Source organism: Chiloscyllium punctatum, unplaced genomic scaffold (assembly GCF_047496795.1).
Source record: "Chiloscyllium punctatum isolate Juve2018m unplaced genomic scaffold, sChiPun1.3 scaffold_241, whole genome shotgun sequence".
Lineage (NCBI taxonomy): Eukaryota > Metazoa > Chordata > Chondrichthyes > Orectolobiformes > Hemiscylliidae > Chiloscyllium > Chiloscyllium punctatum.
The window spans coordinates 345,001-355,000 of record NW_027309975.1 but is presented as its reverse complement, the minus strand read 5'-3'; positions in this window follow the sequence as shown (position 1 = coordinate 355,000).

Below are 10,000 nucleotides of genomic sequence, written 5' to 3'. Positions count from 1 at the left end.
CCGACTTTGAGACCTGTAACGCGGGTAGCTCAGCCGGATTTGACCCGGCGGTTCTGGCGACGGTCTCGCCTTCGAGGGGGGAGCGCCCCGCGTGTTCAGGCCGAATTTTGTGCATTTCCATCGGCGGGAAGAGGTCCAAACGGGAATGGGATTGAATGTGACTGCTGAAGCCGACATTGAGACCTCTAACGCGGGTAGCTCGGCAGGATTTGACCCGGCGGTTCTGCCGAAGGTCTCACCTTCGAGGGGGGAGCGCCCACCGTGTACAGGCCGATTTTCATGCATTTCCAACCGTGGGAAGGGGGCCGAAAGGGGATGGGGGTGAATGTGACTGCTCAACCCGACTTTGAGGCATCTAACCCGGGTAGCTCAGCCGGGTTTGACCCGGCGGTTCTGCCGACTGCCTCGCCTTCGAGGGGGGAGCGTCCCCCGTGTACAGGCCGATTTTCATGCATTTCGAACCGTGGGAAGTGGCCCAAAAGGGGATGGGGGTGAATGTGACTGCTCAACCCGACTTTGGCGCTTCCGAGCCGGGTAGCTCAGCCGGGTTTGACCCGGCGGTTCTGCCGACGGTCTCGTCTTCGAGGCGGGTGCCTCCCCCGTGTACAGGCCGATTTTCATGCATTTCGTACCGTGGGAAGTGGTCCAAAAGGGAATGGGGGTGGACGTGACTGCTCATACCGACATCGAGACTTGTAAGCCGTGTAGCTCGGCCGGGTTTGATCCGGCGGGTCTGCCGACGGTCTCGTCTTCGAGAGGGGGGCCTCCCCCGTGTACAGGCCGATTTTCGTGCATTTCCAACGGTGGGAAGAGGTTCAAAAGGGGATGGGGGTGAATGTGACTGCTCAACCCGACTCTGAGGCTTCTAACCCGGGTAGCTCGGCCGGGTTTGACCCGGCGGTTCTGCCGTCGGTCTCGCCTTCGAGAGGGGCGCCTCCCCCGTGTACAGGCCGATTTTCGTGCATTTCCAACGGTGGGAAGAGGTTCAAAAGGGGATGGGGGTGAATGTGACTGCTCAACCCGACTCTGAGGCTTCTAACCCGGGTAGCCCGGCCGGGTTTGACCCGGCGGTTCTGCCGTCGGTCTCGCCTTCGAGGGCGGAGCCTCCCCCGTGTACAGGCCGATTTTCGTGCATTTCAAACCGTGGGAAGCGGTCCAAAAGGGGATGGGAGTGAATGTGACTGCTCATACCGACCTTGGCGCTTCCGACCCGGGTAGCTCAGCCGGGTTTGACCCGGCGGTTCTGCCGACGGTCTCGCCTTCGAGGGGGGAGCGTCCCCCGTGTTCAGGCCGAATTTTGTGCATTTCGAACCGTGGGAAGTTGCCCAAAAGTCGATGGGAGTGAATGTGACTGCTCAACCCGACTTTGGCGCTTCCTAGCCGGGTAGCTCAGCCGGGTTTGACCCGGCGGTTCTGCCGACGGTTTCGTCTTCGAGGCGGGTGCCTCCCCCGTGTACAGGCCGATTTTCATGCATTTCGTACCGTGGGAAGTGGTCCAAAATGGAATAGGGGTGGACGTGACTGCTCATACCGACATTGAGACTTGTAAGCCGTGTAGCTCGGCCGGGTTTGATCCGGCGGGTCTGCCGACGGTCTCGTCTTCGAGGCGGGTGCCTCCCCCGTGTACAGGCCGATTTTCGTGCATTTCGAACCGTGGGAAGTGGTCCAAAAGGGGATGGGGGTGGACGTGACTGCTCAACCCGACTTTGAGGCTTCTAACCCGGATAGCTCGGCCGGGTTTGACCCGGCGGTTCTGCCGACGGTCTCGTCATCGAGGGGGGAGCCTCCCCCGTGTCCAGGCCGATTTTCGTGCATTTCCAACCGTGGGAAGTGGTCCAAAAGGGAATGGGGGTGGACGTGACTGCTCAACCCGGCTTTGAGACTTGTAAGCCGGGTAGCTCAGCCGGGTTTGACCCGGCGGTTCTGCCGACGGTCCCGCCTTCGAGGGCGGACCCTCCCCCGTGTACAGGCCGATTTTCGTGCATTTCCAACGGTGGGAAGAGGTCCAAAAGGGGATGGGAGTGAACGTGACTGCTCAACCCGACTCTGAGGCTTCTAACCCGGGTAGCTCGGCCGGGTTTGACCCGTCGATTCTGCCGATGGTCTCGTTTTGGAGGGGGGAGCCTCCCCCGTGTTCAGTCCGATTTTCGTGCATTTCGAACCGTGGGAAGTGGCCCAAAAGGGGATGGGAGTGAATGTGACTGCTCATACCGACTTTGGCGCTTCCGAGCCTGGTAGCTCAGCCGGGTTTGATCCAGCGGTTCTGCGGACGGTCTCGTCTTCGAGGCGGCTCCCTCCCCCGTGTACAGGCCGATTTTCATGCATTTGCAACGGTGGGAAGTTGCCCAAAAGGGGATGGGAGTGAATGTGACTGCTCAACCCGACTTCGAGACTTGTAAGCCGGGTAGCTCAGCCGGGTTTGACCCGGCGGTTCTGCCGACGGTCTCGCCTTCGAGGGGGGAGCCTCCCCCGTGTACAGGCCGATTTCCGTGCATTTCCAACGGTGGGAAGAGGTTCAAAAGGGGATGGGAGTGAATGTGACTGCTCAACCCGACTCTGAGGCTTCTAACCCGGGTAGCTCGGCCGGGTTTGATCCGGCGGTTCTGCCGACGGTCTCGTCTTCGAGGCCGGTGCCTCCCCCGTGTACAGGCCGATTTTCGTGCATTTCCAACGGTGGGAAGAGGTTCAAAAGGGGATGGGGGTGAATGCGACTGCTCAACCCGACTCTGAGGCTTCTAACCCGGGTAGCCCGGCCGGGTTTGACCCGGCGGTTCTGCCGTCGGTCTCGCCTTCGAGGGCGGAGCCTCCCCCGTGTACAGGCCGATTTTCATGCATTTGCAACGGTGGGAAGTTGCCCAAAAGTCGATGGGAGTGAATGTGACTGCTCAACCCGACTTTGAGACTTTTAAGCCGGGTAGCTCAGCCGGGTTTGACCCGGCGGTTCTGCCGACGGTCTCGCCTTCGAGGGGGGAGCCTCCCCCGTGTACAGGCCGATTTTCGTGCATTTCCAACGGTGGGAAGAGGTTCAAAAGGGGATGGGAGTGAATGTGACTGCTCAACCCGACTCTGAGGCTTCTAACCCGGGTAGCTCGGCCGGGTTTGATCCGGCGGTTCTGCCGACGGTCTCGTCTTCGAGGCCGGTGCCTCCCCCGTGTACAGGCCGATTTTCGTGCATTTCCAACGGTGGGAAGTGGTCCAAAAGGGAATGGGGGTGGACGTGTCTGCTCATACCGACTTTGAGACTTGTAAGCCGGGTAGCTCAGCCGGGTTTGTTCCGGCGGTTCTGCCGACGGTCTCGTCATCGAGGGGGGAGCCTCCCCCGTGTCCAGGCCGATTTTCATGCATTTCCAACCGTGGGAAGTGGTCCAAAAGGGAATGGGGGTGAATGTGACTGCTCATACCGACTTTGAGACTTTTAAGCCGGGTAGCTCAGCCGGGTTTGACCCGGCGGTTCTGCCGACGGTCTCGCCTTCGAGGGGGGAGCGTCCCCCGTGTTCAGGCCGAATTTTGTGCATTTCGAACCGTGGGAAGTTGCCCAAAAGTCGATGGGAGTGAATGTGACTGCTCAACCCGACTTTGAGACTTGTAAGCCGGGTAGCTCAGCCGGGTTTGACCCGGCGGTTCTGCCGACGGTCTCGTCTTCGAGGCGGGTGCCTCCCCCGTGTACAGGCCGATTTTCATGCATTTCGTACCGTGGGAAGCGGTCCAAAAGGGGATGGGAGTGAACGTGACTGCTCATACCGACTTTGGCGCTTCCGAGCCGGGTAGCTCAGCCGGGTTTGACCCGGCGGGTCTGCCGACGGTCTCGCCTTCGAGGGGGGAGCGTCCCCCGTGTTCAGGCCGAATCTTGTGCATTTCGAACCGTGGGAAGTTGCCCAAAAGTCGATGGGAGTGAACGTGACTGCTCAACCCGACTTTGAGACTTGTAAGCCGGGTAGCTCAGCCGGGTTTGACCCGGCGGTTCTGCCGACGGTCTCGTCTTCGAGGCGGATGCCACCCCCGTGTACAGGCCGATTTTCGTGCATTTCCAACCGTGGGAAGTGGTCTAAAAGTCGATGGGAGTGAACGTGACTGCTCAACCCGACTCTGAGGCTTCTAACCCGGGTAGCTCGGCCGGGTTTGACCCGGCGGTTCTGCCGACGGTCTCGTCTTCGAGGCGGGTGCCTCCCCCGTGTACAGGCCGATTTTCGTGCATTTCGAACCGTGGGAAGTGGTCTAAAAGTCGATGGGAGTGAACGTGACTGCTCAACCCGACTTTGAGACTTGTAAGCCGGGTAGCTCAGCCAGGTTTGACCCGGCGGTTCTGCCGACGGTCTCGCCTTCGAGGGCGGACCCTCCCCCGTGTACAGGCCGGTTTTCGTGCATTTCGAACCGTGGGAAGTGATCCAAAAGGGAATGGGGGTGAACGTGACTGCCCAACCCGGCTTTGAGACTTGTAAGCCGGGTAGCTCAGCCGGGTTGGACCCGGCGGTTCTGCCGACGGTCTCGACTTCGAGGCGGGTGCCTCCCCCGTGTACAGGCCGATTTTCATGCATTTGCAACGGTGGGAAGTTGCCCAAAAGTCGATGGGAGTGAATGTGACTGCTCAACCCGACTTCGAGACTTGTAAGCCGGGTAGCTCAGCCGGGTTTGACCCGGCGGTTCTGCCGACGGTCTCGCCTTCGAGGGGGGAGCCTCCCCCGTGTACAGGCCGATTTTCGTGCATTTCCAACGGTGGGAAGAGGTTCAAAAGGGGATGGGAGTGAATGTGACTGCTCAACCCGACTTTGGCGCTTCCGAGCCGGGTAGCTCAGCCGGGTTTGACCCGGCGGGTCTGCCGACGGTCTCGTCTTCGAGGCGGGTGCCTCCCCCGTATACAGGCCGATTTTCATGCATTTCGAACCGTGGGAAGTGGTCCAAAAGGGAATGGGGGTGGACGTGTCTGCTCATACCGACTTTGAGACTTGTAAGCCGGGTAGCTCAGCCGGGTTTGTTCCGGCGGTTCTGCCGACGGTCTCGTCTTCGAGGCGGGTGCCTCCCCCGTGTACAGGCCGATTTTCGTGCATTTCGAACCGTGGGAAGTGGTCCAAAAGGGGATGGGAGTGAATGTGACTGCTCAACCCGACTTTGGCGCTTCCGAGCCGGGTAGCTCAGCCGGGTTTGACCCGGCGGGTCTGCCGACGGTCTCGTCTTCGAGGCGGGTGCCTCCCCCGTATACAGGCCGATTTTCATGCATTTCGAACCGTGGGAAGTGGTCCAAAAGGGAATGGGGGTGGACGTGTCTGCTCATACCGACTTTGAGACTTGTAAGCCGGGTAGCTCAGCCGGGTTTGATCCTGCGGTTCTGCCGACGGTCTCGCCTTCGAGGGGGGAGCCTCCCCCGTGTTCAGTCCGATTTCCATGCATTTCCAACCGTGGGAAGTTGCCCAAAAGGGGATGGGAGTGAATGTGACTGCTCAACCCGACTTTGGCGCTTCCGAGCCGGTTAGCACAGCCGGGTTTGACCCGGCGGTTCTGCCGACAGTCTCCTCTTCGAGGCGGGTGCCTCCCCCGTGTACAGGCCGATTTCCGTGCATTTCGAACCGTGGGAAGTGGTCCAAACGTCGATGGGAGTGAATGTGACTGCTCAACCCGACTTTGGCGCTTCCGAGCCGGGTAGCTCAGCCGGGTTTGACCCGGCGGTTCTGCCGACGGTCTCGTCTTCGAGGCGGGTGCCTCCCCCGTGTACAGGCCGATTTTCATGCATTTGGAACCGTGGGAAGTGGTCCAAAAGGGAATGGGGGTGGACGTGACTGCTCATACCGACTTTGAGACTTGTAAGCCGGGTAGCTCAGCCGGGTTTGACCCGGCGGTTCTGCCGACGGTCTCGCCTTCGAGGGGGGAGCCTCCCCCGTGTTCAGTCCGATTTTCGTGCATTTCCCACGGTGGGAAATGGTATCTTTCATTACGGGGACAAGGGTCTGAAGCGGTGAAGTCAGTAACCGGCATAGTTAAGGAAAGGGTTCGAATTTTCTCAACAGTACGAAAAAAGTGAGCAGGGAAGCTAGAGAAGGTGTCAGTGAGTCCCAAACGAGTGAACCGCAAAACTTAGGGAAATGCCCGAAAGCGTTTTAAAGGGTGAAATCGGGAACGAGGAAATGATGGGAAAGTGCCTGAAAGTGCTAAATGAGTAAACAGAAAAACGAAGAAAAATGTTTGAAAAGAAGAAGTGAGTAACCAGGAAAACTTAGAAAAATGTTCAAAACGAAGAAATCAGTAACCAGGAAAACTTAGAAAAATGATCAAAAAGAAGAAATGAGTAACCAGGAAAACTTAGAAAAATGTTTAAAAAGAAGAAATCAGTAACCAGGAAAACTTAGGAAAATGTTTAAAAAGAAGAAATCAGTAACCAGAAAAACTGCGAAAAATGTTTAAAAAGAAGAAATCAGTAACCAGAAAAACTGCGAAAAATGTTTAAAAAGAAGAAATCAGTAACCAGGAAAACTTAGAAAAATGTTTAAAAAGAAGAAATCAGTAACCAGGAAAACTTAGAAAAATGTTTAAAAAGAAGAAATCAGTAACCAGGAAAACTTAGAAAAATGTTATAAAAGAAGAAGTGAGTAACCAGAAAAACTTAGAAAAATGTTTAAAAAGAAGAAATCAGTAACCAGAAAAACTGCGAAAAATGTTTAAAAAGAAGAAATCAGTAACCAGACAAACTGCGAAAAATGTTTAAAAAGAAGAAATCAGTAACCAGGAAAACTTAGAAAAATGTTTAAAAAGAAGAAGTGAGTAACCAGAAAAACTTAGAAAAATGTTTAAAAAGAAGAAATCAGTAACCAGGAAAACTTAGAAAAATGTTTAAAAAGAAGAAATCAGTAACCAGAAAAACTGCGAAAAATGTTTAAAAAGAAGAAATCAGTAACCAGGAAAACTTAGAAAAATGTTTAAAAAGAAGAAATCAGTAACCAGAAAAACTTAGAAAAATGTTTCAAAAGAAGAAGTGAGTAACCAGAAAAACTTAGAAAAATGTTTAAAAAGAAGAAGTGAGTAACCAGAAAAACTTAGAAAAATGTTTAAAAAGAAGAAATCAGTAACCAGGAAAACTTAGAAAAATGTTTAAAAAGAAGAAGTGAGTAACCAGAAAAACTTAGAAAAATGTTTAAAAAGAAGAAATCAGTAACCAGAAAAACTTAGAAAAATGTTTAAAAAGAAGAAATCAGTAACCAGAAAAACTGCGAAAAATGTTTAAAAAGAAGAAATCAGTAACCAGGAAAACTTAGAAAAATGTTTAAAAAGAAGAAATCAGTAACCAGAAAAACTTAGAAAAATGTTTCAAAAGAAGAAGTGAGTAACCAGAAAAACTTAGAAAAATGTTTAAAAAGAAGTGAGTAACCAGAAAAACTTAGAAAAATGTTTAAAAAGAAGAAATCAGTAACCAGAAAAACTTAGAAAAATGTTTAAAAAGAAGAAATCAGTAACCAGAAAAACTGCGAAAAATGTTTAAAAAGAAGAAATCAGTAACCAGGAAAACTTAGAAAAATGTTTAAAAAGAAGAAATCAGTAACCAGAAAAACTTAGAAAAATGTTTAAAAAGAAGAAGTGAGTAACCAGAAAAACTTAGAAAAATGTTTAAAAAGAAGAAATCAGTAACCAGAAAAACGGCGAAAAATGTTTAAAAAGAAGAAATCAGTAACCAGACAAACTGCGAAAAATGTTTAAAAAGAAGAAATCAGTAACCAGAAAAACTTAGAAAAATGTTTAAAAAGAAGAAATCAGTAACCAGAAAAACTTAGAAAAATGTTTCAAAAGAAGAAGTGAGTAACCAGAAAAACTTAGAAAAATGTTTAAAAAGAATAAGTGAGTAACCAGAAAAACTTAGAAAAATGTTTAAAAAGAAGTGAGTAACCAGAAAAACTTAGAAAAATGTTTAAAAAGAAGAAATCAGTAACCAGAAAAACTTAGAAAAATGTTTAAAAAGAAGAAATCAGTAACCAGAAAAACTGCGAAAAATGTTTAAAAAGAAGAAATCAGTAACCAGGAAAACTTAGAAAAATGTTTAAAAAGAAGAAATCAGTAACCAGAAAAACTTAGAAAAATGTTTAAAAAGAAGAAGTGAGTAACCAGAAAAACTTAGAAAAATGTTTAAAAAGAAGAAATCAGTAACCAGAAAAACGGCGAAAAATGTTTAAAAAGAAGAAATCAGTAACCAGACAAACTGCGAAAAATGTTTAAAAAGAAGAAATCAGTAACCAGAAAAACTTAGAAAAATGTTTAAAAAGAAGAAATCAGTAACCAGAAAAACTTAGAAAAATGTTTCAAAAGAAGAAGTGAGTAACCAGAAAAACTTAGAAAAATGTTTAAAAAGAATAAGTGAGTAACCAGAAAAACTTAGAAAAATGTTTAAAAAGAAGAAATCAGTAACCAGAAAAACTTAGAAAAATGTTTAAAAAGAAGAAATCAGTAACCAGAAAAACTGCGAAAAATGTTTAAAAAGAAGAAATCAGTAACCAGGAAAACTTAGAAAAATGTTTAAAAAGAAGAAATCAGTAACCAGAAAAACTGCGAAAAATGTTTAAAAAGAAGAAATGAGTAACCAGGAAAACTTAGAAAAATGTTTAAAAAGAAGAAGTGAGTAACCAGAAAAACTTAGAAAAATGTTTAAAAAGAAGAAATCAGTAACCAGAAAAACTTAGAAAAATGTTTAAAAAGAAGAAATCATTAACCAGACAAACTGCGAAAAATGTTTAAAAAGAAGAAATCAGTAACCAGAAAAACTTAGAAAAATGTTTAAAAAGAAGAAATCAGTAACCAGAAAAACTTAGAAAAATGTTTAAAAAGAAGAAATGAGTAACCAGAAAAACTTAGAAAAATGTTTAAAAAGAAGAAATCAGTAACCAGAAAAACGGCGAAAAATGTTTAAAAAGAAGAAATCAGTAACCAGAAAAACTTAGAAAAATGTTTAAAAAGAAGAAGTGAGTAACCAGAAAAACTTAGAAAAATGTTTAAAAAGAAGAAATGAGTAACCAGAAAAACTTAGAAAAATGTTTAAAAAGAAGAAATCAGTAACCAGAAAAACTTAGAAAAATGTTTAAAAAGAAGAAATGAGTAACCAGAAAAACTTAGAAAAATGTTTAAAAAGAAGAAATCAGTAACCAGGAAAACTTGGAAAAAAACACTTAGAAAAATTTTCAGCAAAGTGTGAAAAATATTCTAAGTGTCAGCGGAGGAAAATGCTGCAGCATCGGGAAAGATTCGCAAACTTACACCGAACATGTGCTCCGAAGTGCCGGAGGAATTGGGTGAATTGAGCCCGGCAAATGGCCAGCTGTCGTTTTGTGCCTGCAGCCCGAAAACTTTAACTTTGTCTGTCGCGGAAGTCCGGACCGAGAAAAATCCAAACGGTTTTGACCGGACCGAGTTCCAGACCGATGCAGTCAAATTTGGAATTCAGACCCATTCAGTGCCACTTGTAGTTTTTCCGCAGTGAGGTTGGCGGGGTACCCGGAGATATATGGGAACACGATTTTTAGAACAAAATGGCGGCGCGGGACCGTTCTGAAAGGCATCCGAAAAACGGTTCCACGGGCATAGCACTTTAATGACAGGTATGAGTGCATGCCGGAGAGCTCTTGGAAGTCGAATTTTTGACACTTTGTCAATTTTTTGACAGATTTGACAAACTCTTTCTGTCTGTTCTAAGAGTCAGTCAGAGACTTGTGCGGCGGTCTTTTGACACTATTGGAGGGCGGGCAAACCCCACGTTGACTCCGGCCGTCCCTCCACAGGCGCTCGTGTCCAAAATGAAGGCGAGAGACGCGAGTGGCCTGGTTCCCTTGGGTGTTGCCAAGAAGGCTGCGGGCTGACCGTTGCCTGAGCACTCCCTAAAGCCTCTTGTGATGAGAGCAGACCTCGCCTGCCGCACGACCGGCTCTGGGAGTCGTTGGGCCGCTATTTGTGAATAGTCTGGTCCTCCTCTGCCACCCGGACAAGCGCGATGGCTCTGCCGCCCTGCGGTGCTCGTCACCCAGGTTTGGGGAAC